Source organism: Marmota monax, unplaced genomic scaffold, assembly GCF_021218885.2.
Source record: "Marmota monax isolate L192 unplaced genomic scaffold, Marmota_monax_Labrador192_F-V1.1 WCK01_AAM20220418_F8-fsc01156, whole genome shotgun sequence".
Classification (NCBI taxonomy): Eukaryota; Metazoa; Chordata; class Mammalia; order Rodentia; family Sciuridae; genus Marmota; species Marmota monax.
Window position 1 is genome coordinate 27,047 of NW_026692986.1, and position 8,966 is coordinate 36,012.

The window sequence follows — 8,966 nt, forward strand, 5'->3', positions numbered from 1 at the left end:
CTGTGAGAGTGCCATCTGCTCCTGGATTCTGGTTTGTTTGTTCCCCTGGTCTCTGCCTTTTCTTGCTCCTATGCCATCCCTTTCAAATACTCTTGACTTTTGTTGGCTTGTTATATGTTGTTCTAATTCCTTAAAATAGCCTTTGCTATTTTTGATTCTTTTCATTTCTGCTTAAATTCTGTAATAAATATATACATTTACACAAATTAACTGCTAGAACTCATATTGGGATGACATCAAATTTGTAGATAAATTTGGGCAGAATTAACATCTTCATAATATTCAGTCTCTCAACCTGTGAGCAGTGGATCCTGCCGAGGGCCAGGGTCCCCTTCCAGCAGCAGCAGCACTAGCTGCTGACAGCACGAAGGTGAGGACAGTGGCAGCCAGGACAGTGCTTTTGGGAAAGGGAGTCTTCATAGTTTCATGGGCAGCTGGATAGGGGACATCCAACAGGAAATTTAAAAAGGGGCTGGTTGTCACTGCACTGCTTGGGTGGGTAGGGGGATCACAGTTGACTTTGTGGAACTCACATGAAACTGATAAGGAACACTGAAGGAAAGCCCAGATATTTCTCTGATCCTTGTGGCAGCTGAGAGGTTGCTAGGGCTGATGAAGACAGAAGGGCTGATAGTATGGAGTGGCAGTTCTGGGATATGTTAGAGGAGTTGCTCACCATGGTGAGGGAAGTAAAGGAGGGCGTTTTTTGGTAGTGTTCTTGGTGTAGGAGTGCTTTGTGGCAGTGCTGCTCTGGGATGCTACTGAGGTACATTCTGTAGTATCAACTCCTGCCATGGGAGGCTAATCCCATTCTGTCAGCTCCTTAGCAACCAAGTTAAACTCAATGTAGGAAATCAGAAATATTTCTATTTTGTCTGCCAACATTCCTTCAGTGCAATTTTCATCTATCTTTGGATCAGAGTGAGAACATCATCCTTAACAAGTGGAAGGTGATCATTGTCTGCTTCCTTGTCTTTCACTTCAAAGTCATAAAGTGCTTTGTGATAAGGTGGGGCTGAGTCAATGGTTTAATAATCTGCACAATGATGCCATGGATCCCATTGACTTACCCGTGGAACCAGTTTTCATCAACATGTCATCAATAAATGAAGATGTTGCATTTGCTGAATTTAAAGTCTCTGTTCTCCTTTTCTTCATGTTTATTTTAATGATGTAGGACATGGTAACAGGTATACCCCAACTGAGGCCTCCAGGCTTGCAACCTAGGCTTCCATCCACACTGTGAGCTCTACAGATATTTTGCACTGCAATGAGCCATAGTGCTGCCCTGAACCCTTAATGCATCTGTACAGTTGGTCCCACTGCCCCCACTGGCTAGATTTCCAAAGCCTCTGTTTGATGCCATCCAGAAGCCTGACCAGCAGGAAGTTATTGGGAAGCTCCTAGTCATGGGAGCCAACAAGAGTCCTGCACTCAGGACAACTGAGTGAAACTACGATCCCAGCAATCATTCTTTGCAAAACCTGAGCTGGCAAGGCAAGACTTTTGCAGAAGTACCCAGGAATTATAGACACACAGGACACTCTAAAAGATTCAAGAAGGCAGATTCATCCTTCTTGAGGTACTTACTGAGAAAAGGCTTCAGAAATGTAAATAGTTGTGTACAGCTCTTAAAATGATTTATGTAACATTCATTTCAGACTTTGCTTTTGCATCTTTGCTCCTCCTCTTTGTTCTTGGTCCCCACAGTGGTGGTCATGGCCACTGCAGATTCTACTCAGTCTTGCCTGCTGCTCCTTGATTCTCTGAAGCAGCTGCAGTGGCCCCTGGAGACTCCTCTCTGCTGTCCCCCTCTCCACACAGACACAATTCACAGCTGCCACTTCCTCCCACTTGCCAAGCCATGAATGTTATTTTTTAAATCAACAGAATTATTGGTGGGTTAGAAACCAATGTGTGAGAGTTGGAATAGTCAAATTTTAATGCTGACTCAACTTCTCTGCTTTCATTGTCTCTGGTAGTAATAGTCTGTTATAGAAAACTACAGGGACTATAGACAAAGCTACAGGGCAATTCCTGTCAGGATACATACTGCAAGTGGCAGCTATTGTTATCCTGAGTGTGACAATGTATCAAACAAGCAATAATGACAGTGTCTTGTAGTAATGGGCAGCTGACAGGACAGCAAGCACCATCACACTTTCTGTGACAGCAGCTGGAGGACACCAAGTAAGATGAGCCTGGATGCTTGACACTGGTGACATACATATGGCTCTCCCTCTTTCCTTACAGAATGACCTGGTCAACATGTACATGTGTACCTTTGTGCTATAGCAGTTCCTCTCAGTGTGGACCCTGCAGGAGATGCTGGCTAACACAATGGAGAAGTTGGGAGGGGCAAGTACATTTTGGCCTTGAGTATTTTAGTGTGCTCAGGTCCTGTGGGATGGTGGCTTTTAAAGGAATTGGAAATCTTGTTTGCAGAGATAAGTCAATGACTTTCACTTCTGACTCTCTTTGGGTTGACCTTCTGCTTTACCTAGCACCCCATCATATCTTTTTTTTTTTTTTAATTTTTTTATTGTTGGCTGTTCAAAACATTACATAGTTCTTGATATATCATATTTCACACTTTGATTCAAGTGGGTTATGAGCTCCCATTTTTACCCCATATACAGATTGCAGAATTACATCAGTTACACATCCATTGATTTACATATTGCCATACTAGTGTCTGTTGTGTTCTGCTGCCTTTCCCATCATATCTTGAACTTGAAAAAAGAAATCCAAGAGCAATGTGATCTGTGTGGCTGCCTGTTGTGCTCTTGAAAACAACCTTTCTTAAGCATCTGTATGTCTCCCTGCATCTTCAGAGCTCTCACACTTTCTGTTTTCACCAATTGTTTTGTGCATGGCTCTTTGTCATAGAATATTATTCCATTGTCAAATGCCTTTAACTGTGTGGCTATTTTCTGAGCTGTTGTTCAGCGAGTAGTATTTCATGACACCATTACATACTTTATGTAATAAAATCATGGTGATACAGCTTTAGTGAATTTTGAAAATTGTAATTTTTCAAATAGCTAATCATTTTCTTTTGAATATAAAAATTTTTATTGCTTTCTTTAAATGCAGATATTATTCTTCAAAACTCTATCTGGTTATTTTAATTATTTTCCATGAGACACACTCTTACTGACTGGGCTAGTACCCATTTCTAAACAATTCATACAGTTTAGGGTTAAACAGCAGGAAAAATGGTCCCCTTTTTGGATCTTCTCTATATATTTTAATAAACTCGAGTATTTCCATGAATAAAACCAAATTATTTTGTCATTAAGGATCTGTGTATTAGTCTTACTGTTGAGTTGTTATTCTAGTAGGGAATAGTAAAGAGATAAATAATACATGGTTCTAAAGAAGTGAATGATAAATTGTGTTGTAGCATATAGTTTTTAGAACTTTAACAGTGTGTGTATGAATTATAAATTAAATTTTAACATGCATAATTTGATGAATACCTACTATAGGAAAAGGATGCATTTCATGGAGCTGGATCTCACTTTGAGCTGCTAGCATTTTTTAGTAATAAACACTGTCAAATAGCTCAAGGGGAAAGTATATAAGATTTTAGGGACAAGCAATATTCTTAATTAAGTAGTTTTGATGATACCCAGAAGTGATATTCAAAATATTTTACAACTGCTTTGGCATAAGTATCAGTGAATCAGAGTGGCTCCCAGACACAGTGCTGAAGGTTGACATGGTCTGAATGATTTGTGGAGGTTTCCTAGAGGACCCCTGGGGTGGTCCAGTGATGTTAAACAAGAGGAATAATTTTTGTCCACTGTAACAATCATTTTAATCATGAGAGCACTTTCTGGTTATATTTGATCCATGGATGCTGTTTGGACTCATAGGAATCATCTTTTGGACTCCCTGGATGTCCATATCATCTCTCCTTGAGTCTTCTGATGTCTACTTCAAACTCTTTATGGTACTATGATAGTGAATCCTTTTGTCCAACAAATTAACATCTCTCAGTTAATAAATTATACACAGTAGTTTCTCTGGAATGAAGATCCCCATTTCCGAGAGTAACATGTCAGAAAAAGAAACAATAATCTTCTGTTCAGAAGGAGTACCAGGGGTTGAACTCAAGGACACCCCCAACATCCTCATCCATAGTTTGTATTTTATTTAGAGACCGGGTCTCACTGAGTTGCCTAGCATCTTGCTTTTTGCTGAAAGTTGTTTGAACTCACAATCCTTCTGTCTTAGCCTCCTGAGTTGCTGGGATTAGAGGCATGTGCCACCACACCAAGCTCACTGTTTTCTAAATGTAAGGTGCTACAACACAATGCTTGCATTTTACAAAGAAAAATTGTTCAGTACTAGACTTTTGGTAGGAAATGAAATTACAAGTTGTGGAAAGTGTACAAATAGCTGTTTCTGAACTCTGGAAATATTCAGGAAGCTCATGTGGTACTGCGTCTATCATCATCATTTCTGGTAATACGGGGAATGATGACATGACTGGTGCAAGACTTTCTGATATTAAATAAGTGGTAAGACAAGTTGCCCATGTCACAGAGTGGAAAGTCTTAAAGGTAATTGCCCCAGACTTAACTTTTTTAGCTGGGTGTGGTTCAGTATCTTATTACTATTTGATATGCTATAAAAGTTCTCTTGTAATTTCAAAATTCTATACTCCTTCAAAGAAAAATCATTTTTAAAAATCCTCACTTTTTTTCCCTAGTAAAAAAACTAGAAAAGGAGAGTGTGAAGGGATGGAACAGCAATTGATGTCTGTTCTGTCTGTTCATTTAATGATGAGGATAACTCTATTAGTGGATATTATTATCACTATTACTAAAGTGTTATTGACCTGCATGTTCAGATGAGGAAAAGGCTCAGGAAGTGGATTTGAAAGTAGGTAGCTTGATACAGATGCTGCAGATGAAATCAAGCTACTCTCATCAGTGACTTTTACATCCAAACAGAAACAGCTCTGGCAAGTAAAGAGGAATCTGCAGCCTGGTTTTTGCTTGTTATACTTGATGGCTAATTGCTTCTATTAAGGTTTGGAACTGAAGACAATTGGTTTGAGTTCCAGAGGTATTGCTTTTTACTTGTGTGCCTTGACCAGGAATCTCTCTGAAACTTAATATAATTTCTATTACTATAATTGAAAATGACCCTGGATAAATGATAGAGAAAAGACCTTTATTTAGCTCATGGCTCTGGAAGTTAAGGATCATGGTGACAGCATCTAGTGAGACTTACTGGGTCATGAGTTAATAGAGGGTAGCTCATGGTGTTGTGGTTTAATGGTCTGAAATGTGGCTTTAAGGGCTTGTGTTTTTTCTTTCTTGGAGACATGGTTTCACTAAATTGTATAGGACCTGGTGAAATTGCTGAGGCTGGCCTTGAACTTGTGATATTCCTGCTTAAGCCTCCTAAGTGTCTAGGATTACAGGTATGTAACACCATGCCTAGCTGATAATTTGATTCTGATATAGGTATATACCTATGAAATATTCACCACAAACTAATTAACATATTTATAATCTCGCATAATTACAATTGTTAAAAATTTTCTAAACTTTTATGCCTTGTGAAACAGGATAAATGTTTTAGATTACATTAATACCCCTCTGGCCATTGAAATATAATTGGTCTAATTCATACATGGTGGGGTATTGCCTTTTAACTTTAGATACATTTAGGAAACCAGTGACTAGTAGAGAATGGTTTCCTTCAAACATTAGATCTGGCTCATCAAAAATTTAAGAATAACTAGGAAATATATATATATATATATATATATATATATATATATATATATATATATATATGGATGTCTTTTATTTACATCAAGTAATGGACTCTATTTGAACAACAACATAATTCATCTTCAGAAGCTAAATCCATTTCAAAGTGTCACATCTTATCCTACTTTTTGCTATATATTTATAAGAACCAGGTTACTTAGAAGTATTTACATACTATGAGAAGTCAAAAGAGCATCTGAAAAAAGGTTTTGAAAACTCTTGAAGACTCTTAAATACATAGTAGTCTGGAAAAACTGACATGAAAACCAACTCTAATTGTAAGCCCCTTCTTTTTATAAATATTACACATGCTGTTCTTTTTAAAAGTAACTTGTCAAAACTGATTTGTGTTCTTGTTAGCAACTCTTCTAACATTACTTTTAAAATAGTCTTACATGAAACTTTTTCTATAGAAAAATTTCAGATTACTTCTATAGGAAGTGTCAACAGGGCTACACATGGAGCTCAGGGGTAGAGAGCTTGCCTAGCATATAGAAGGCCTTGCAGTTTAACCTCCAACATTGCAAGAAATAGAAAGGTAGAGAAGGGAAGGGGAGGCAACTTAGAAAGAAAAAAAGAAAAGAAGAAAAAGGGAGTGAACATGAGGGGAGGAAAAGGAATGAGTCATTAAAATAAAAGGGAAAGTGGTACAAATATAAATGTGTGACATAATGGCTCTTCAAATATTTTACAAAGCTTTAGAATTTTAGTTACATCAAACTGGTTGATATTATGACTGAATAGAATTGAACATAATAAGCTCAGTCTTGAAATCAAACCAAGGACTGGTTGCAAGAGAGGAGTTTTCTCTGACTATATTGGGGCAGGCTTGAACCTGCACTGCTTCAGGATGCAAAGCATAGTGAAGGGGCCAAAATTTTCCACAAAGGCAATGTGAGTGTGCTAGGCACCTGGGAGCCCATAACTTCTTTCCATGTCTATGCCCACAGACCCTCTACCCCCTACCCCCTACCCCACCCCTGCAGCTGCTTCACAATATTATTCTCCATTGCCTGGTGCAACTTTGGGTCCCTGACCAAGACCTGAGTGTACCCAACCTCTTTTGGCATGGTGGGACAGGCTGTAGTTGCAGCAGCAATAGCTAAATGAGCCTTAGTGTGATAGAGTGGCCAAGGGCTGCCCCTGAGTTGTGTCTTGGGCATAAGTACTTAGGATTGTGGCATCATTGTCTGAGGACATGAAATCAGGCTCTAATACTTATGGCTATCCTCAGGAGTTGGTGACATGTTCAGCTATTGGATCTTTTGCTGTTCTGTTGTTTTTGTAGAGATTTTGTCAATGTGTTAGAAACAGGCTTTATGTAAGAAGAAAAAAAGCTTGCTCTAAAACTTCCTGGACTAATTGAAGAAAAATTTGAACTACATTAAACAGTTAGCCTTGTTGAAAAAAGAGTATGAAGGCTTAGAGTCATCTTTAAAGGACACCGTTTTTGAGAAGAAGTCAATAGAAGCAGAAAATTGGGAGGCAATATATGAAAAGTTGGATAGGTTCAAATCTGAACTTGGCGATGAAATACTGTCTCTAGAAAAAGAGCTAAAAGAAGAGAAAACTAAATATTCTCAGCAGAATGAAATGGTGGAAGATATATCCAAAAGGATTCAGTCCAGAGAAGATGAATCAAAATTCCTCAACTCACAAATAGCTGAAGCTAAAACAACCTTGAGAATATTTTAAGTGAATGAAGAAGAATTTAAGGTAGCAATAAAAGAAGTTTTGAATGAAAATTTCAAACTTTAGAAAAGTTGGAAACATATTTTAGAAGAAGCTGAAGTATGGAAAAAAAAAGTGAATGACCTTAATAAACAGAAAAGAACACTTGAAGACTCTAAAGTGCTTGCAGAACAAATGCTAAGAGAGAAAGAAAATCACATTAAGTCTCTGACAAAGCACTTGTTGCAGATGAAAGATTGTGCTTCCTTGCTTGGAGAAGACCTAACAGATGATGGTAACTTGGAGTTGGAAATGAAAAGTGAATCAGAGATTGGCACTCAATTAAATGATCAGCCAAAAGGAGATTTGAAGGAACCGGTGTATGGTGCTAAGTTAAATGCCTCTTTTAAAATATTAGAAGGAGAAAGTAACCATTTCTTACTTTATTATCTGAACCTTATAGAATATTAAGACAGAGCAAGCCTCTTTGCAGTAATATATACACAAAATAAAAGTGAGAATCAGAATCTTCAGCAGAAATTTAAAGTCATGACTGAACTATATCAAGAAAGTGTAATGAAACTCCAAAGGAAATTAATAGTAAAGGAAAATTACCATGTAAAATGTGAGGAGAAATTTTCCAAAGTGGATGAAAACACCAGCCATGCAACTGAACAGCTGGAGACCTAGAGAAAGTAAGTCAAAGTTTTTGAAGAAGAATTGGAGAGAAGCATTCATTCTCATCCGGGGCAGATTATGTACTATGAGAAAAAAGCATATGTGTGGGCAGCTCAGAGTGCTAAAAGATACCTCAATGATTTAAGTAAAGACAATGTTCACAACAGACAAAAAGAAAAAGATTCTTATGCACTTGATGATTCAAATACAGCCTTTGGCAGAGAGCATGCCCTAAATTGTCCCTCAGTACTGTGTCAGCCTTCATCTGAAATGAGAGCTCCACTTCTGGAAAAGAAGAGTCCATACAGACTTTTATCTTTGCTTCCAGGGGGAGGAAGAAGAGGTTCAAGAGGCCAAGAGAAACCTCTGGGCTCTCATATTTTCAATGAAAAAACAGAATTAGGCTCTGATGGGTTAACTGATTCTCAGTGCTTTTTATTACACTGGGCCCCTGTCACCTTCATGGGTAAAGGCCCATAGGATGATGGTCCATCCACCAGGAGATCCATATTTAGATCCATGTCTTCCTCTACAAAGGCAAGATGGATGTTATTATAATTATAATAGACCATCTGGACCAGCAGAACTTAGAAGTTCTACTATTCTGTCTTTGGGTAAAATGGATTGGCCTACATCTTCAGAAATGGAATCTAGTAGAAATGATACCAAAGTTAATGTTGGTAATTCCAATGTGCCTGATTCATTTCTCCCTGCTTAAAACCCAGAAATTGCTTCTGGCTTTGCTTTCTCACCCTTCCCTCCAATCAGAGGTCTATTGTTTCCAGTGGATTCAAGGAGTCAGTTGAGAAGAGAACCTTTTTT

General features: G+C 38.1%; 1 pseudogene; it reads right to left on the bottom strand.

Annotated features, from left to right (window-relative positions):
• Positions 1-282: 282 nt before the first annotated feature.
• LOC124098014 (E3 ubiquitin-protein ligase SH3RF1-like) lies at positions 283-8,716 on the bottom strand (annotated as a pseudogene).
• Between the last annotated feature and the right edge of the window lie 250 nt (positions 8,717-8,966).